The sequence below is a fragment of the Equus przewalskii genome, chromosome 30 (genome assembly GCF_037783145.1).
Source record: "Equus przewalskii isolate Varuska chromosome 30, EquPr2, whole genome shotgun sequence".
Taxonomy (NCBI): Eukaryota; Metazoa; Chordata; class Mammalia; order Perissodactyla; family Equidae; genus Equus; species Equus przewalskii.
This window is the reverse complement of record NC_091860.1, coordinates 6,630,655-6,651,974: the sequence shown is the minus strand read 5'-3', so window position 1 is coordinate 6,651,974 and position 21,320 is coordinate 6,630,655. Positions and strand designations below refer to the sequence as shown.

Below are 21,320 nucleotides of genomic sequence, written 5' to 3'. Positions count from 1 at the left end.
ATCTAAATGTCTGAAACCCTGAGTCAGAACCTAGAGAAACCTTAGGGTAAAAGGGAGTCACAGGCATAGAATAATTGCGAGTCTCCCTGAGGAGAGGACGCTTTGCCTCAGACCCGGACAATCGGCACTCCCGCCCGCTTACAAACTGTTGGGACTTCCCCAGCTGCTGGTGGTGTGGATGTTGTAAGGACAGATTTGTTGTTCTTTGTTTCCATGCTCCTTGTTCTGTTGCGTTTTATCAATAAACTCTGATTGCTTAAACAACCAAGTAGCCTTGGCGGTACCTGTCATTTCTTGCCCTTTGCAGCTGTGGACAACAGAAGGGGACTGAGTTTTTGGTTTTATTTTGCTTTTAATACCAACCATAATCATATAATTATTCACAATTTGCGATATGTTACTTGTTATTTAACAAAATACTATTGCTTTGAAATAAATTTCATTAGTCAGAGTGATAGTAATATTTTTTTAAAAGACCATGAAAATGCAAGCTGCATTTGTAAAAGGTTGTAATCATCTAAATTCTGATTTTATCTGTACATTTACAATTCTTTACTCTTAGATTTTCAAAAAACCATTTTATATATGGTCAATGTGGAGTATAATTAAGTTCATCTTAGTGAAGTTTCCACTGATGTATGTATGAATATGGTTTACCAACAGCCAAATAGCATCATTTCTTTTTTTCTTTTTTGAGGAAGATTAGCACTGAGCTAAGATCTGCCACCAATCCTCCTCTTTTTGCTGAGGAAGATTGGCCCTGAGCTAACATCCATAGCTATCTTCCCCTATTTTGTATGTGGGACACTGCCATAGCATGGCTTGATGAGCCGTGTGTAAGTCCACGCCCAGGATCCAAACCCATGAACCTCAGGCTGCTGAAGTGGAGTGCATGAACTTAACCACTACACCACCGGGCTGGCCCAGGATAGTTTCTCTTCTTTTTTTCATATGAGGATGTTATTCTGTTTTTTTTTATTAAGTTCACAATAGTTTACATCATTGTGAAATTTCAGTTGTATGTTATTTCTTGTCAGTCACCATATAGGTGTTCCCCTTTGCCCCCTGTGCCCCCCGACTCCCCTCCCCCTGGTAACCACTGGACTGTTTTCTTTGTCCATGTGTTTGTTTATATTCCACACATGAGTGAATTCATGTGGTCTTTGCCTTTCTCAGTCTGGCTTATTTCGCTCAGCATAATTTTCTCCAGGTCCAGCCATGTTGTTGCAAATGAGATGATTTTGTCTTTTTTTTATAGCTGAGTAGTATTCCATTGTATATGTATATACCACATCTTCCTTATCCAATCAGCGGTTGATAGGCACTTGGATTGCTTCCATGTCTTGGCTACTGCGAATAGTGCTGCAATGAACATAGGGGTGCATGTGTTACTTTGGATTGTTGATTTCAAGTTCTTTGGGTAGATACCCAGGAGTGGGATAGCTGAGTCATACAGTATTTCTATTTTTAGCATCATTTCTTCATCAAAGATAAATGGTACTATCTGGAAATAAAGACAATCCCTCAACAGTTTCACTTTGCTAAGTAAAAATACTTCCCAGGAGCTAAAGGCACAGTTTTTATTCACATCTAGTAATAACCAACCATAAAATCATTACTTATTTTTGGCTTGATACCTGATGGACATTTCTCAAACAAGCTGTTTTCAATCCTCATAGCTCTTTATTTTATTTATTTGCTCTTTGCAGGAGGTGTCCATCATGAGAATAACCAAAATTAGATAACTATGACAAAAGACTGACAAAGTATTTCACACCCTTGAGTGATGTCAAGTCGAGAATGGAGGGAAAGCATTGCAAAAGGAGATTCCTGCAATGCTACTTATCTTCTTGCAATAAACCCAGTAAGGCCTCCGTTCCAAGAGAGCTACCATCTCACTTCCAATTTCTTCCCCTCAAGAATAATCTGAATCTCCTTGGCATCCAAAGTCTCATAGGTCAACAAAGCTTCTGCTAGATTCTTGCGCTCTTTTGCATGAGTCTTCAAGATATGTTTCGCTCGTTCATATGAGTCCTGAAATAGTAGATACGTAAGAGGCAGAAAATTTAGGAGAAGCAAAAACCATAAATGAGAAAAGAAAAAAACTTTATGTACCTTAAAAAATGTGAAATCTACTGATTCCTATTTATAAAAACTAAAGGCATTTACAAACTTGGTTCCCAAATATAATTCTTTCATACTTTCAAGTGTTCTATTTTTAACCTCAAAATCTATCACACAGATAACTGCGGACTTCTTAGACAAAAAGCTACCTAAAAAAAATTAAAATATGGGTTGTACTTGTCTACTTTTAAAATAAGGTCTGCGATCATAAAAATCTATCTTTCTATTCAATATATATGTTAAAAAGGAAAGAAAGTTTGCTCCTTTTGACTCAAGATTTCACCAATTTATTCAATCTAAAATGGCCAGAAAGGATATACTTTTCCATTCTTTTACTTGGTAACACTCACTTGTCAATTGGTGACACCTGTAACACAGTATTATTGCAGATCCTGATTTTCATATATTTGATTTGATTTTTGCAACCCACGTGAAATTTGTCACTTAAATCCTTCAACTGTCTTTCCAAAAGTAAGTTTGGATTAAGTTTATCAGCTCATGATTAATGGCACTAATAATAGTTCATTTTTGGCAATGTCACAACATTTGCCTGTACAATGTCTATGCCAATATTTGAATATTTAATCATATTTTTGCCCTTATAAAATTGGGTGGAAAGTGTAAAAATGAATTTACCAACACCAAGAAGCATAGGTCATATAAACACAACACAATCATTAGACATTCTGAACGTAATCTTTATGTTCAAGTGAAATAATCAAATTAAAGAAAATATATAAAATATTTCAAAGATATCATGAAAGATTGCAACTAAAAACAAGAATAAATTACCAATAACCCTTTAAAACTCTCCTGGAATGAAGTCCCTACTTTGTAACATGTAAGACTACCATCAGGTTTTTATGCTTTTAAATCTCGTACACATTTGAACCTAAAACACTCCTAACCAGCAGTCCTGTCTCCCTCATAATTATGCCCTTTAAGTGGAAAGGTCGCCTACTATCTTTCCAACCTATCATTTCAGAAGAAAAGGATCCAATTTTTGCTATTCTGTTTTCTGAGTTTTTGGAAATGTGTTATAGAAAAGAAAGAGTATTTCCAAGCTATAGGAGTGCTTGCGTATAGATAATTTACTCAGAGTAATATATATAGTATACATAAAGGGAGGAAAAGAGAATGAAGGTTCTGCGAAGGCAGAGATTCTGCCTCTTCTGAAATGCCTTCTCCACCCTTCCATTACATAAACTTTGCCCATCCCTAACCACTCTAAAGCATTTCTTCCACCTCCTTGAATTACTCAAAGCCTGGGAGCCCGCTTCCTCTAACCCCTCAGGGGCAGTTACCTATCGCTCTTATACCAGGTACTTCAGGGTAAAGAGGTAAGCTCTTTGCCCCCATCACCAAATAGAACTCAATTTTTAAAAATGTCTTTAAACCAGCCAACACAATTTGAAGGAAAGCCACGCTTTACAGCCAACCTGTTGTAATGTGATCAGTTCCAAATAGAAGCTCCTCGGCCACTCTTCCTCCCACACTAACATCCATTTGTGCAAGCAGCTGAGCTCAAGTCTCATTCCATCTGTCATTCTCAGGCAGCAGGGACACCTAGAAAGTTAAAAAACAGAGAAAAACCTCAGACATGGGTTTGAAATGTATATTAATAATCAGAACGATCACTGGTCTCTCATGACCTTACTTAACACCATGACGCTGAAAGCTCAAGGACATTTAGTAGAGACGGTCATCGGTGACTGATGACAAAACCAGCAATTGATAAAATAAGGAAAATTCTCTACAGCAAAAGTGCATTTTATAAACAAGAGGGAGATAATATTGCAATAGGACTGCTTTATCTCTAGTTGCACAGAAATGTTTAAAATATCTATAATTAGAAAGATATGGGAATGAAACTAGTACTTAATGAGAAAAATCTTAGAAAAACTATTGTTCTAGATCTCCAGTTTACTATAAAATATAAAATATAAATATAAATATATATAAATGTAAAATATATAAATATAAATAAAATACAAAATATAAATATAAAAATATAAAATATATAAAAGGATATAACTTGGGCATAGCCAGATGGGAGAGATGCACAGGGCAAGGTGTGAGGAAAGGGCACAGAGCCTCCACGTCCTCTCCAGGCGCACCACTCAACCTACAGCTCCACGTGTTCACCAACCCCTTTGCTCTCTGAACGCCGTCCTTTTGGTTTTTTATGGAGGCTTCCTAACCTAAGCATGGTTGATTAAATCACTGGCCATTTGGCAATTAAGCTCAATCTCCAGCACCTCTCTCCTGGGCCAAACTGAAATTTCCAACCCTCTAATCACACGGTTGGTTCTCTTGGCACCCAGCCCCCATCTTTAGGTGTATTCCAAAAGTTGCTTCATTAACATAAAAAAGATATGTCTATCACTCTCATCATTTATGAAATTCTAAGAGTTTTAGGAGCTCTGTGCTAGAAACGGAGATGAAGACCAAATAAATATTTCTTAATCACAATATCACCATATCCCCCGAGGCCCAAGGGACTTGGAGGGAGTGGTCTCCAGGACCTGGAGAGAGAGCAAACTAGGAGCAAAGGGCCCTGTGGCAGCACCTGGGATCTTGCTTGAGGGAAGGACCCAGGAACTAAGTGCTGACCTCTTGCTTCTCCTCATCTCCTACTGGTCCCCTTTGCCCAAGCACTACCAGAAGTCAGAGAGGAGGGTGACAAGGGAGCCTGAACACATTGTGGTCTGTACAGGTCAGCCGTCTTGGCAGAGGGCAGGAGGAGGTGGAGAGTGGATCTGGAGTAGAGATGGAGAACACACAGCACAAGGACTATAGGACCAAAAAACCCTACAAACACCATGAAATTTCCTAGACGAGACCCTTATCAACCAAAAGAGTATTGCCATATGTTCAGCCCCATATTGCAAAAGCTCCTGGAGGCAAAGGCAAGGAGGCACCCTCAAGCGTGGCGAAACTGCGTCTGTTCAAAGCAGCCAAGGACCATACGGGTTGCATTTCCAAAGCATGTTCTTAGATGCAGCTCTCAAAAAGAAATTCCGTATTACATGAACAAATGATTACCATAGTCAAATAAGTTCAGACGTTTCTGAGCTAAATTGGTTTTTCACTTCAAAGTTTCTGAAGTCCTTTACTACTCCTGTGTACAGCGGTTAATTTCCGAAAGGAAGGGCTCTGGGCAGCATTCTCTGGACCAGTGTGTTCTCTCCACTACACCTGAGTGCTGAGAACGGGCTGCTGCAGCTCGAGCTAGAATTCAACTCCGCCGCTGCCTGGCGCTGTGGGCACCGCAAGCCACGTAATTCCCTTGGATCTCGTTTTCCTTGCGTGCCCGAGTTAAGGAGCTGATCTTAGACGTTTATATTTTTAGGATGCAGTTGTCTATCCCAGAGTCAGAGTTAACCAGTAACTCTGAATTTCTCAGAGCAAAAAGGCTGAATCTTTGTGAGAACCTCAGAGCAACAGCTTCCTCGGAGGGCTCGCTGGTGTCTGTCTTCCCTTCTTGACCTAAATCTTAGTCCTGAACTCGTTTGTCATCAGTTACGCACAGCTCTGGTCCCTGGCACTGACACGTGCCAACCCTACAGCCTGCAGTGAATTACTCAGCCTGGGATTCTGGCCAGTCTGGTTCTACTTCCGTGACTCACTCATCTCCTTCTGTGACACTTCACTATTCTCCAAGGTCATCCCGCTGTGCCTGGGATCACATGTCCTTGTGGTTCTGAGCTCACCAGACCTCACCGGCAGCTCCACTCCTTCTGTCCTCAGCAGTTTTCTTCTGGCTGCTGATTTATTTTTCATACCATTTTGTTTATTCCTTATATCTTCCTCTTTTTTCCTACCAATATTGGAAAGAAGTTTTATTTGTCTCTCTTTCTTCTCAAAGCTGCTACTTCCCTCCTTCCCCGCCTCTCTCCATCCCCCGGGGCTCCCCTGTATTCCTTTGGGCAGAAGTTACCATTGCCTTCCGTGTTGGGACCTTGAAATCCATCCATCCGTTCAGCTGTGACACAGTAGCAAGTTAGCTGTCCACTAGGGTGACCACAGAATTTATCAGTCAAACTCGGATACTTTTGAGTGTGAAAGAGGTTGCTGTTAACAACTATGCCAGAATAGCGAGTGTAAAACAGGACTGTCTCAAACGGAGTTCTGTGATCACCCCATTGTTGACAGATAGATGACCTACCATACTGCCGAAATTCCATATAGTTTTCTTTTATGAGATGTGTTTATGTCCTAATCCTGCAGATTTGGAGCACTATTCCTGACACATGGTTTCTTGAGTCACATGTATTGCATGGCTCTGACTGTCCCCTAGACCAGCCAAATTCCTTCTCTAAATGACAAGTTCCCTAATGGATGGTTAAGCCTGCCGTCACATCCACGGTCAGTCACTGAAGTTGCAGTCCAGACAACAGCAGCATCTGCCTCCTTACCTGTTTTCCCTCCCCTTCCCCACGGTTCTTTGATCCCTCCCTTACCCACTCTGCCCCAACCTTCCAGCTGAATCTGATTGCCTTTCTTTTGGTGCTCCCACTGGCACCTACGGCAGCATTCACCAGGACCGTCCCAAAGTCAAGAGAAAGAACTTCTGGGTCATAACTACCCAGATGTTTACTAGCCTGCTTCTGCTGGGAGTTTTGTGTCCCTCTTCCTTGGCAGCTAGATTCTTTCTGTCAAGTGCCCACACTGATTTCAATAGTGTCTGCATATTGTTTTGATGGTAAGAGATAGAACCCCAACTAAAGCTAGTTTAGCCCCAAAGGGGAATTCATTGACTCAAGGATCTAAGAAAATTTTTGACAAGGTGAGGGACAGGGATGCAGCTGGGCCCGAGAAAAGACTGGAACCAGAGATTTGAGTGCCACCTGGCCTCTGCATCCCTCCTCCTATTTGGGGGCATCAGCTTGAGTCTCCCTCCTTGATGACTAGCATTACCATATGCCAGGAAATGTGGTTTCTGAGCTCCCAAGTTGTGCGTCTTAGTACTGTGCAGCCCAGTGTATATTTCCATTGGTTCCCAGGTGGAAACTTGGGGCACAACAACCAGGAGCCCCTGCAGTTACACTTGGCTGGGAGGGCAGAGCTGGTCTAGACAGATCTCCTGTCTGGAATATTGATGAGATCTCTGCTTGGATACGGGAGAGAGATGTCCTAACAGCTTGGTGTCAAGGTTTCTGCAGGAAACAGGTTTATTGGTGATCTATGCACATTGGTGGTTTCTCTTGCATTCTGATCCTTCTGCCAGTTTTTCTTGATGACTGGGTGCAGCAGAACTCCATATTTTGTTTAACTGATGTGCTTGGTGAATGCCTGGCACACCTGAGTGCTTTTGACACTGAGATCACTAACTTCATAGCTTTGAGTCTGCGGTCCGAAAGTCCAGGCGGGAACCGACTTGGATCTGACTCTCCATACCTAAGTGAATCAGCTTGAGCATGAGAGGGAAGAATCGGGGTAGTTTCCAGGAGAATGGATTTGCTGGGCTGGGCGTTCCAGAGGTTCCTCAATGCTGAGTCTCCTGGACCCCCAGGAACTGTCCGCTTGAGTTAGAGAAGTCCATCCAGCAGCTCCCACCTCTAATCCTCCTAACCCCTGGGCGATGTGACTTCTGCCTAGCATGCAGCCCTCCATTGGTAAACCTCATTCTAGCTTCCCTTCACGCTGTTGATTGAGCTTACTTGTGATTATCAGCTGCTAGTGAGCTTATATTATTTTAGGAAGGGCCTTACAAGCTGTCATTGCATAATTACCCCAGGCTAACACCGAACAAGCCAGAAACTGTCCCCGACACTCAACCTCCACCCAGTTTCTTCTAGCACAACAAACAGCTTCTCACTTCCTCCCCCTCTCATGTTCTCCAGTTCCTCCCTCAGTCAGGCTGTGGCCATCGCTTGTTGGCTTAGTCACATGCATGGCGACTTTCAGTTGAGTTTCACCACGTGGGGAGATGTACTCAGCTGAACTCACAAGTTTCCTTCACCTTTGACACCTTTCTTTCTGGCAACTTGAACTCTTTTTTCGGATAAAAGCTCAGGCTTCCTTTTGTCAAGCTGTGTGTATCCTTCTTTGAATTTCTCTTGGGGTCTCTTTCAAGGGCTTTGTTGACCATGGGCCCTTTGATCCACACCCACACACCACCACTTGATTTCTTCAGAATCCCCTTTCTCCTTCTGCCTCTTGTGCTTTATGGATCTAAACCAAGTGAGGCCGTCTTGTCCCCCTCCTGGCTGTCCTTCGCTGCTCCTTGGGGTTATCCCCACGACTTCTTCAGCATTCCTTCACATTTCTTCAGCATCCACTCATCCATCTTCTCTCCTTCCACTCCCATTCCTGCCTAAAACCTCTCTTGCAGGCTTTGCCCTCTATCACCAATGGAGTGGTCCCTGCCTGTCCTCTGGGCAGGTGCCACCGGTCCTGTGTTTCATTTCCCCTCTCACTCTGCACCACCTCTGCTGTGGCCTGCACATGGGTTGTTTATATAAATGTAACTTCCCTCCACCCAAAGGTTACCCCAGCATTTTTTTAACTCAAATCGCGGTTGTAGGCACTATGCTTGAAATACTATTCTCAACTCCACGGTTGAATTCAGAGAGTTTCCTCTTTTTTGTTGCATTTTTAAAACAACAAAGAGGTTCTTTGTCATGGTGAAAATAATACACGGACGCAATAGAAAATTGACAATTAAAATATTAACTTTTTGTTGTATACAGTATGTCCTTTCTGTTGTTTAAAAGGTACTGTTTTAAAAAAATATTTGTAATCGTGTCACACATACAGTTGTGGATCTTTGCATTAGCATTCATTATTAAAACTCGTTCGTCAAATATTCATTGAGCATTTTTGTGTGTGAAGGATTATCTCAGGCCCTGGGGATACAATGCCCCCCACCCTCCCTGAGCTCAAGGTCTAGAGTCGGAAACAGTGGGCAGTTAGGACTCTGTGAGGAGAGCACCGTGTTCTACGCCCCAGTCTGGTCTCGAAGGGCGTGGACAGGGAAGGCTTTTCTGAGTGTAGCGAGGTCCAAGCCAAGATCTGAAGAATTAGCAGGAGTTACCTGGGCGTTAGAGAAGGACTGGCGTAGGCAAAGGGAACAGCAGGTGTGCAGCGTGGAGGGGAAGGGACAGGAGAGGTTTTGAGGTTGATTCTAGGGGTAACAGACCATGTAATCTAGGTAATTGAGTTTGTGCTTTATCCTGAGAGCAGTGGAGACTTCCTTCTGAGCGTAACCAGATTTGCTGATCGCACATCTCTATCTGCAGTAAAGGAGCACAGATCAACTCCTTTGTATATGTATTAACTCTTCATAATATATATATATTTTTATTGATAACAGAAGATCCATAAGTAAATGTACCATAATTTACTTAGTCGTTTCCCTGCCGTTACTGATATTTTCTGCTGCAGTGAATACATTTCTCTTCAGCTCTCCTCTATACAAACTAAACCCCTTTTTGAACTCTAATTGAAGAGCCTCTTCTATGTAATTAACCCTATCTTTTATTGGTTGCAATTCTAGTTTATATTTCATGGCTCCCATCCAAGCCCCAAACTGGTCTACAAATTTAGCAGGGCCTATTAGGAATAGCAGCTAAATAGGAGCTCACACCTGGGCAAGACCATCAATGTTTACCTACCCACAGCCACTACCAAACTTCCCCGGGGCACTCAGTACCACAGGAGAGGTCCTCAGTGCGTGTCACATCACAAGGAAAGCCCCACGGACTGGATGGCCTGTGTTTCTGAAAGGAGTCGGGGGTCCTAGTGGAGAAGAAATAGCAATAAATGGACAGTGTACACACTGACCTAAAACATACTGAACACTCACACCCACAATTTTCACTCACTTCCTCTTTCTTTTGGACCTTTTTTTAGTTATCCCAGGTTGGTTCTTAATTACCATCAGTGAGCTTAGAAGAGGAAGGAAGCAAATACCACCCTTCTTGAGTAGTTGGACTATTTTAGGTCAGACGTGATGGATCCACAATTGAAGCTTTGAACTAGAAGCTCTGTTAAGCTTCACGCCGAAGTCGTAAATTACTTCACCCCATTTCTCTGGTTTGGGCGTGAGAGCCCAAACGTGTGCTGGCGATAACTATTTAGGTAAGGTGGCATCCTTCCTTTTTCTTGTTATTTTCTACTCATTGAAACTCCTCTTGCTATTTTGTCACCTTTCTTGACCACTTAGCTTCCTCTCAAATTAAATTTTATTTGTTAAGGAAATACCCTGTTTTCATGGTGTGTAGTTTCTTGCTAACTAGGCTGTGTACAACCATGACATTAAAGGCCACACCAAAGTTTATAAATCTTCCGGAAAACATACACTCATAAACTATTTCGTCCCTGGGACCTTTTTAGTGTATTTTTAAATCCCTTCTAAGTCTTATTAAAATTCCACATGCCTCTTTGTGCAGAAGGGGAGTTGCCAGATAGAAAAGTCCTTCATTCACTTATTCATTCACTCATCTGTTCCAGAAACGTCCATGAAAGAGCCCGCTATGCACGAGCTTTGTGGTGACCCCTCTGATCCACCAGGATCGGGCTGAAGCGAAGCAGGAGCCAGGTCCTAGCCCTTGTCTCAAACTTTGATCAAGAGTTCAGATGTTATTCAATGTTCTGAATACTCAACAAAGACAGACCCCTTTGTACAAGTTGCAAAGACGACCCTATCACAGTAGCACACCTACCATAACCCCCAGAGCAGATCATTTTCTAACACCCCCTTCCTCTATGTGACCAAATTATTTTCAGTCATGATTGTGAAACAAGATAAATAATAGCTGTGACTAGAAAAGAAGTACAGACGATGAAATGCTCTGTCATTGAACTTCAACTGTATAATAATGCCAGTAAAAACTTAAAATTAAAGTAAATACTACAATTCAAAAAAGAAAATGTAAAGATAATTGCATCAACTTTACAAATGTTAATTGCAGTAATGTATTTTAGAAAGAGAAAAAACTATCTTTTTTTCCATTGCAGTAAAGAATAATAAATTACCGTTTCTGTTCTGCAGCCGTAACTCCTGCAAATCTGTCAATGGCAGATTAATTTCTGATCGATTGTCTTTGCATGTTCATATTCAATCCATTCTTTCTTCACTCATAGTTGATTGAAGAACAATGCTTATTTTAATTTCAAAAAATTCCTTTCACATGAGTTAGGAAAAGAATAAAGTTTAGCTGTGATCCAAGTAAATCTCATTTCCCAATAAATTCCAGAAATTGCCAGACTGTCAATGTTTTTGTTTCTTGGAGACTGATTCCACTGGCTTTCAAAAGACTTCACGTTCAAAAAATGTCCATTATCTTCCAAATATCTTCTCTAGAAAATTCACCATAGATTTCTTCTCTATTTATTAAAAACGTCCATAGTTTTTCTTCTTCTACAAAAATCATAGAGTAAACATTGACATTATTTGATCCATTCCTTTAGAATGTGATTTAGAAAATTCATTCATTTAGAAAATGATTGGAGCATTGAAACATGACCCTTTGAGTTTTCTTCTGGCATTGTAAGGCAGGCATCTTTTCTCATATCTATGCTTTCTTCTTCAAAATTTAGTTCTATTCTCTACGTCAAACTCACTTGTTTATTTATATTTTGTTGTTGCAGAGGTAGAGGCCTTCTTCTTAAAATCTAAGACGATCCTCACAGCTTGCAAGTTGGGGTTGGTTTTTCAGAATCAGTCTTTGCGGTGTGCACAGCTTCATCTGAGCGCTCCATCTTCCCAGGGAAAGGCTTTTGGCTTGTTTCCTACAGTCTGCAGCATTTTTCACTGATGAGGTGAGATTACTAAGAATGAATAAAATGTTTTCATAATTCCAAAAACATCACCCATGAAGAAACACGCCCAAAAGAGTAAACTCTGCAAAGGTGCAGAGAGTGACTTGCAGAAGAAACGTGTAAAGACTTGATCAGTTTCTGAGATCTTTGCTGGACGCCCCCATGGACACTGATCGGAACTACAGTGTTGTCATTTCCTTGACCATGGCAGAGGTTTATGCTCAGTCCATCTGTATCCAACTGTTTCACAATTTCTTTGATGCCTTCAGTAGCAGTCTTCCCAGAAATAGAAAAGATGCCTAAAACTGATTACTTTAACTTGACCATCTTCAATATGGACACATCTGATCACTTCAAATGTTCAATAACCATGAAAAATATCAAGAGTGCTATAAAAAGAATGTCAATGTATTTAGCTTTTTTTAATGTCTACCACTATTTTTAGTTTGATGTAATTTCCCAGAAGATGAATGAATTGATTTTGAATTTTGGGGAAATATGCATGAAATAAAACTCTCTTCTAAAAGAATAGTATGTTTCATTTTTACAAAATGTTCTTTCAAAATCAGATAGCAATTTTAAGTCTATTTCCACCAATGCCAACAAATTTCTTTTGATTCCTGATCATATATCTGCTCTTTAAGTATAGAAAGGATTCGTTTGGCTAAAAATGTAATTAAGCCCAAATGATGATATAAAATTTCTCACTGTTTTTTCTTTCTTAATCTATTTTCGTTTGATGGATTTTAGGAGTTTCCATTCCACTGCCAGGATTTTCCATTTATCTAAAGCAAGAGAGATATGATTCAGCTATCTCACATTCAAGGACTTGAAGATTAAATTTCTACCAGATTTTAAGGCCAGTTATAAAGTTGGACATTCCCTTTTTTTTTTTTTTTTTGCAGGGGAAGATTCTCCCTCAGCTAACATCGGTTGCCAATCTTCCACCTTTTTTTGCCTTCCCCCACCCCATAGCCTCAGTACATAGTTGTGTATAGTTGCAAATTCTTCTAATTCTTCTATGTGAGCTGCCACCACAGCATAGCTGCTGACAGACGAGTAGTGTGGTTCCATGCTGGAGAACTGAACGCGGGCCGCCGAAGCAGAGCATGCTGAACTTTAACCCCAAGGTTAGGCCATCAGGGCTGACTTGGGACGTTCCATTTTTTAAAATCTTATCTGCAAGCAGTCTCCAACAAAAACAAAACAAATTAAAAAACATTCTAATAAACTCTCTATACTTCTCTGTACTTCTGTCCAAATGTTTACTTGGTAAACATTTATGAAACCATGAAGTTGTCAAATGTCAACTGATTATTTCATCTTTTCTCCTGTCTGTTGAACAGTAGAGAAAGGACCATCTTTATTGTGAGAGGCTCATTTTCCCTCTTAACCAGGTTATTGCTCAAGTCATATGAAACGGGTATTGGCCAAAAAAAAAAAATTCTATTTTCTTGATTCGTTTTTAGTTTGAAAACTAACAATTAGTAATTAAAATAGAAACCTCAATTTTAATTTTGAAGATATTACTCAAGTTTAAAACATTTCATGTATGGGCCAAAGTTTACACTCACCAAACAAAAATATTTTATCTCACAGTTGACACTCTATTTTACTGTTTCAAATTTTAAACACAAATAGGAACTCCACGTGGTCACATAGAATAACAGAATGGAAGTGACTCAAATTCTGTTTCTTCTTCTCTAAAACCCCTGGGCTATCAATCACTGTTCGTTTTGAATCTCCTGTTTAAACATAGGGATGTGTAAGACCAGAAGGGCTGGAGACACCAACCACGCCTGACTGAACTTTAACAATTAGGTGCCATTAAAAAACTTACTCTTGAAACAAATTCATGTGGCTGAGTTCCCTGTGGGGGTAACTTTGTAGTTAGTTCCCCAAATCAGCCACCATACAATGTTTATTAAAGGACCAGGGATGACTCCACGCTTACCAGGTCCTTAGAGCAGTCAAATTGACGCAGTCAGAAAGTAGAATGGTGGTCACCAGGGGCGGCTGGGATGGGGGATGGGAAGTTAAAGGTTAAAGGGTATAGAGTTTCAGTTTTGCAAGATGAAAATAGTTCTGTGGACGGACGGTGGTGATGGTTGCACAACAATGCAAATGCACTTAATGCCACTGAACTGCACACTTAAAAAGGGTAAATTTTATATTTTATGTGGTATATTTTACCACGATTTAAAAAACTAATAATTTCTTTCAAAAAACAACAAAAGGATAAGTAATTAACAGTGGCAACTTTAAGCTTCTCTGTATTATTAAAAGTCAACAGTAGCCACAGCAATTGTTTAGAAATTAGACTAACAAAAGATTTTTTTTTAGGAAGAAGCGTTTTGGCACCAAGTAGGGCATAGTCACCTCAAAAGCACATCAGCTTTGGGTGCATTTCATTATGGTTTGTGAGTTCTCTGTAGACACTGCACCCCCTCACTCCTACACTCTGGAAGACAGCTCCCACTGCCCCACCCTTGGTATGTCACCACTCTATCTTCCCATAGATAATAACCTTGGTCACACATGTCAAGATTAGAAAAGATGATTAAGTAGTGGGTTTTCCCAATCTCAACATGTCCTAACCGAAGCCCATGATCGCCCCATCCCGACCCCGCCCTAGATGACCTCTCTTCTCACCTCGCTCTCTCTGTCCCACTCACTGCCATTTCTTCAATCGTCCAGACTCAGAAACTTATGTTTCCCATCGGCTCGTTCCTCTCTTTCATCCCCGCATCCAGCAATATGCAACTCCTACCAGTTTTCCCAATGAAGCACAGCTTATGACTATCCTCTACCATATTCAAATCCAGGCTTGCATCACTCCTTTGCTGTATTTATTTAACAGTTTCTCAGCTAGACTCCCTGAATCCCACTTCTCTTTTTTCTAAAGTGCATGTATTGTTCTGCCTAGGCTGATCTTGCTTAGTGCTGCTTTCATCTCTAGACCTTCAATAGAAACTTCTTTCCTGCCACACCAAGGGGACACTGACCTGTCTGCTTTCAAGGCCTTTCAAAGTCAAACCCCACCTCACCCGTTTGCCGGTATTTCTCACAGTTCTTCTACTTCTGTTGGTCAGGACAACACCCTCAGTGCTCCACAAACCTGCCTTGTCTTCTTGCTCTTGGGCATTTGTCTACCTTCTATCCTGGCCTGCGGCAGCTTCCCTCTCCCCGGCCACATTCTACTCACCCTGCAAAGTCTCTCCTGGTGCTATAACCTTGAACAAGCTATACCGTCTCTCATCTAATTAAAAAAAAAAATAGCAGGAGTGAGAAAGACCTAGAGCAGGTGCTCTCTTGGACCCCATGTCAGAGATCTTCCAAATGCCCCTCCGGATCCAAACTCCTTATTTCTCCACCCAGTTCTTAGCCCCTGGGCACTGACCCGCATGAGCTACATGGGTAGACTGTTACTCTCTGGCTTCTGATTGGAGCTCTTACCCTCTTCTTTGTAAGATGGCCCTAGAGTTGGCCATTGGCTGTGCCCCTTGACCAAAGGTCATTGTTCGTTTGAAGGTAACCTCTTCTACATGATTGCACTTCTGAGTTCAGTAACTGCTCTTGTCCCTAAATTCCTCCAGCCTGGAGCTGGTAACAGTTGGGCTGCTACTAGCCCAGAGCTGTCGAATTAGCCCCCATGGTTCCCCTATAATGCTGTCTCTGGAAGAGTGCCACTGTGAGTGAATTTTTGTCAGATGACTATTTCTCTTGAATAGGATACCCTAGACTACCCTATCTCTTGGAATGCCCCATCTCTTTTCTTTTGGAACTCTGAATCAGATATCATTACACACCTCCTCAGATTCACTTGACCCCACTTGTCTCCTGCACCCTTGGATGCTTACTCATGGAGATCCCCCTCACTGCTGCCTATTGCCACGGCTGCCACCATCACATCTGCCAGCCCTGATCATCTCCAAGCCTCCACGAAGAGGAGTGCAAGCTCCAACATGGCCTGCATCGCTCCTGCTCTCGTGAGAGCCACAGCAGCTCTGATGCCCAGGCCTGACAGGACCTAGGTGGCTCTGGTCCCTCCACTCACTTAGGCATTTGGACGAAGTGCTAAACTGCAGCACTTGGAAATGGGCTTCCCTGGCAACCGCCCAGAGGTGTCTGGAGGCACAACCCAGAAGTTCAGGGAAGCTATCACTCATAGGAAAACCTTGACCAATAAGACAGGGGGTAGGAGGGAGAGAGAGAATGAATCCCTTTCCCTCCGTCCCTTCACTGGGCTGTTCTGGGACCTTGTGTTCTGTATGGGCTCTCCAAAGATATGCCATGTGTCTAAGCAACCAGCTGTGTCTTTTCCTGAAGTTGTGGCCTGTCCAGTAACACATGGCCTTTTATTTGCTTCCCATCCTTTTCTGTTTCACGTCCCTCTTCCCTCGCTCTCGCTGTCCTGGAATTGTACCTCCCATTAGCACTTAAGCTCTGCCTCGTGTTCCATTTTCTGGGAAGCCTACTCTTTCTAAGAAGGACTAACTGGTGCAGACCCCTTTCCAGTGTTATGAGTTATCACAGCTCTTCTTCCTTTGCCTTTGTCTTCGGTATGAACTCATACAGCACTCCATGCCACACAATTATGTCCTTAATTATGCTGAGTGACCTGGTTCCTATTTTTATGGGTCCTGATATTGTTGTACAACCAGATTGTAAACTCTTTTATGAGCTAAGACCACATTCTATACCTTTCTGTTTGTATTGAAGAAGAGGATACGGCCCAGGGACAGACATTATAATTCAAGTCACTTCATTTCTAGAGGTGGGAATAATATAGGAGCCATAGGATTTGGACTCCCCTCACAACAAGTTTTGGTAGGAAGCTTCTTTCTCCTCTTCCCTCCAGTGACATGGGGAAGAGGCAGAGTTTAGTGGTACAGGAATGAGCTTTGGAGTCAGATGGACCTGGGTTCAAGTCTCGGGTCTGCCATGAACCGACCGTGTATCTTCACATTACTTACCCAAACTGCCAGAGTCTCGGTTCTCTAGTTTACTAATGCTGTATACGTCAAAGTGGCTACCACAAATATCAGTCGCAACATCAGTGCTCAGCAAATAGTCTCCATTTCCTCTGAGCTTGCTCCCTTGCTTGACAAGATGAAACCTCCTATAACAATGGCTCACCAACTCTTTGGCCACTTCTAAGGGAACAGACTTTGCAAATCCCAAACACAGCCCCGCTGCCCAGGCCTGGGGTCTGGCTCACAGAAGACAGGTCTGACCCATTGTGGCCTCTGCTATCTGAGCCTCAATGATCAGAGCACATGGCGACCAAGGCGCATGAGGGAAACTAGCCCTCCCCAACACACCTGCCAACTCTTAGGTTAAGATTAGTTTGGAAGAGCTTTACTTTTAGGACATTTGGCATCGCTGTGCTGAATTCGCAATTTGCTGTGATTCTATCCATCCTAAACAGAAATAATAATGCCCAAACTACAGTACAGCTTACGTGAAAAAGAGTTTGATTCCCATAGTTAGCTAATTGGAACATGACTATATCTACCCACAAATGTACCCCACATTCTTGAACACACGGCTGGTCCTAGCAACATTCTTTGTCATTGTTAACTTTAGTGAGCAGCTCATGACTTTATTTTCTTGTACCAAATGCCATCAATTCTTCTGCTTTAACATCACCTCGATTTTACCTCCATGTGTAGAATCTCTTCTCCCTCCATCCTTTACCCTTGAGCCTATTCTCACCCACATACGTTACATCTCATGAGATCAACTGGAGACAGGATCAATAGAAGAGAAATTGATCAGTCTAGCCAAATAGTTCCTATCAATTCCCCCCCCCCCCCCAAACCTAGCATGAGTGTTAACTGCTATCTTGCTTTGCTTCTGGGATTTCCCAGGCCCTCGATAGCCAAGAAGGAAACAGTAAGTGGCAAACAGTAGTGTGGTCTGGAGGCAAGATCTTCATGTTACAAGAAGTCAAGGGCTTTGGTTCCCATCCCTGCTCTGTGAACAATTAAACGTGGACCTTAGCCAGATCTGTAAACCTGTTGCCATCCAATTTCCTTTCCTATAAAATGAATCTGAAAGATTCCAGTGGCTAGAAGCAGACCAGGAAGCCATTTGGTGCCACCCCTCAATTTCCAGTGGAGGAAAGGAAAGTAGGAGTAGAGCCAGACTAGCGCCCCCACTGCATGGCAGGAACGTCTGGGAAAAGGCTTTGTCTAAGACAGATTCAAGACGCGTGTTAAATAACATCACTCTTATGAATCACTTCTGTAATCACTGGGAAATATTCTGTAAAAGAAAAAGATGCAAAACTATGTATAAATTATGCCACCATGTGGGCGTGTTTTGTTGTTGTTTTACGTAATCACATATGTTTGTATATGCATAGGATATCTTTGCTAGCAGCAATTGTTTCTGGAGAGCAGAGCTGGGGAACTGGGAAGGGCAGGGGTGTCAGGAGGGAGAGGGCGAGGCTGAAGAGATAAATGAGGAAGGCGCTTGCCAAATCCTTCCTTTGGCTCTTACCTGCTGGCCAGACGAAAAAAGGAACTTTGGGTTTCAGTGAGAAAATCTGAACCAATTACCTGTTAGTTCTCTTTCTCTCCTGTGTAACTTAATTAAGATAGAAACAATTGGGGCTTTCTAGCTTGCTGGCCCTGGCAACGACTAACAAATAAGTCCACACAAGGAGGTTGTGAGAGGTACACGGAGTCTCCTGGGCCCTGAGGCGCCACCCAGCCCTCTGTCCTATTGAGAGCAAAACTTTGGCAAGACTCTAATTTCCAATCAGCAGAAACACCTGGCGGAAAGGGGGAGTTGTGTCTGTATGAAGTTATGCCATTTCTCTTTCACACAAGCACAAAAGTTGGCCAAAGACCTCATTGGCGCCAAGCATTGTCGTCCTGTAACCTCTCTATTAGCATCACTGCCTCTGGGCTCACAGTCCCCATGGGCCGCACAGGCACTTTTGTGAGAAGCAATGTTGAGCCAGAAGTCACCTCTACTCCTAGCTCCAAGCCTTCAGCAGTGCCCAGGAATCCTCTTTTTCCTGAAAATATTCTTCTTCCTTTTCATCTCCTTGATGCCTTGGAAGAATGTTGAGTCTACCGGAATTTATAAAAGGACCCCTATGGGGACATGTTCCAATGAAATGCAAGACAATTCCCGCTCGCTGAAACTCTACATTCATGTGGGGAGATAGAGCTGAAGCATATTAAGCTTCGTAGAGAGAAAATTTAGTATGAATTAAGGACAATGATAGTAGCCCACATTACAGAGCAATTCCATATCTCCTCTAATCTTCAGTGTTATTTGTATGATGAGCAACTACCAGGCTGACTCAGGGTGCCTCGGCGCAGGCGTAGAGCCATGATGAGAGAATGCTGTGCCCTAACATGTTTTCCCGGTTGCTTCCCTTGCATGATCACCAGAATTAACAGGATCTCATGAAATCTCCCATTGTGCTCTAGGCAGCCAGATAGCCAGCTTTTGTCACTTCTATCTCTGTAATTTCTGAGGAAACAGATGTCTCTGAATTGGTTAAGTACTCAGAACTTATCCCAGCACTGAAAATAAATGAGGCGTATGCCCTGTTCTCATGGGCGGTAGCTCTGAGTGGTCGTCTCTCACTTTGATTTTGAAGTGAGACAAAACAGGTTTCCCACATCTAGGTGAAACATAGGTAACCTGGGAAAAAGTGCAGTCCTGCCAGAGGGATGAGCCAAGCTCCAGCTGGCGTGGGGTCAGCTGCTGCTCCCGGGTTGGGCCGGGCCGAAGGCTTTGAGGCGTTAGAGTAGGGAGCATGACTGCATGGGGCCCTGTCCTCTGTCTTTAGCTGCTCACCTGCGCACCCTCCCCAGAGAGAGCGGAGCCAAGATCCTGGTGAGAGTGCGTGCAGGTTTGTACCAAAGTGCTTTGTATATGGCTGCTTCGCATCTTTCCTCTCTCCGGCCCAAAGTGGACTTTTGAAACCTGATGTGGATGCCCAATCCATGCTATTGTAATCATAATTTTCTTGCACATTTGAGATGAAATCGACATCTGAAAATCTAGCTCACAGGCAAAAGGTAAAACTGCAAGTAAATGCTTGGCCAAAGTCAGCCATGACATACATCAAAAGGAAGAAACGTCTAACAATGCGAGCGTGGTGTGTGCTTCCTTTCTGCAGGGACTGAATGAGTCAGAGGGGCTAGGACCCTCTCTTACTTGTGTCCCCTGCAGAGGCCAACACAATTCTGTGCCCAGAGTAGGTCCCCATAAGACTTCAACTCTCCACCAAATAGGCCTGCTCTCCCACTGGGCACGTTCCCTCCTGGCTGCCCTCAGGGGTTGGCCCTGGACCTGTGGCATCAAGCAACCAATCACATTGCAGACCATGAAAAAAATCCCCCAGGCCCTCCAGAAAACACTGGCTTTCCTGTTGAGTTATACCACAAAAATCTGCCATCAATAAAAGATTGATTAGGGGCTGGCCTGGTGGTGCAATGGTTAAGTGCACACGTTCCAATTCGGCTGCCCGGGGTTCACCGGTTCAGATCCCGGGTGCAGACATGGCGCCGCTTGGCAAGCCATGCTGTGGCAGGCATCCCACATATAAAGCAGAGGAAGATGGGCACGGATGTTAGCTCAGGGCCAGTCTTCCTCAGCAAAAAGAGGAGGATTGGCGGCAGATGTTAGCTTAGGGATAATCTTCCTCAAAAAAAAAAGATTGATTAGCTTTGGTCTGTCAGACAATGGACATGTACCCGAAAGGAATACAAGGAGCTGACAGAAATCAGTCCCACTGAATTCAGGTGCTACTGTGGTGCTTTGTGACATGGCAGACATCCAGTGGATGGGCAAATCCTCAGTAGGGCTAGCAAATCCCTGGTAGGCAGACTTCGTCACCTGTTTCAGGTTATTTTAGACCTGAAGGCAAACACAAGGAGGGTAGTGATAATCAGAAGAGGCGGCTCCAGTGTTGGCCATGTGACCACCAGCAAGTATGTCTATGTCCCAGTGTAGCTAACAGGGGGGTTAGACAAGATGATCTGTGAGGCCCGAGTGGAAAGGTCCCACCTGTCTTCCATCATGCATTCCAATGCCCCACACAATCAGAAGCCCTGCTCCTGAAGCGGGAATTATCAGGTGGGCAGAGGGAGGTTTCAGGATTTGATTGTTATGTCCTAGCTACACACAATCCTGACAGCCCCACTGCTCATCTTCTCAGAAGGAGGTGGGAGATGGGTTCCCTCGGAACCCATCACGGCCTCCTTGCTTCTCTTAAGCAGATTCTCTGTCTGGTGGTCCATCCTTGGCTGCAACTCTTGGCTTCCCAGGTCAACAGCTCTGCACGTCTCCAGTGTACAGCTCTCAGCCCTGAACGTCCCCTCGTGGCGCTCATGACCACTTTCTCAGCCACCACCACTGCTCATCACCTCTCAGCAAACAAACATCCCCAATTCTTT

At 43.0% G+C, this 21,320-nt stretch overlaps 1 long non-coding RNA gene across 1 annotated transcript; it reads right to left on the bottom strand.

Moving 5' to 3' along the window:
* Window positions 1–1,561: 1,561 nt before the first annotated feature.
* LOC103541519 (uncharacterized) lies at window positions 1,562–11,318 on the bottom strand. Its single transcript, XR_011535004.1, has 4 exons — window positions 11,107–11,318; window positions 9,744–9,867; window positions 3,564–3,690; window positions 1,562–2,034 (listed from the first exon to the last, which is right to left on the bottom strand). It is a non-coding gene; the product is annotated as an uncharacterized lncRNA (long non-coding RNA).
* Between the last annotated feature and the right edge of the window lie 10,002 nt (window positions 11,319–21,320).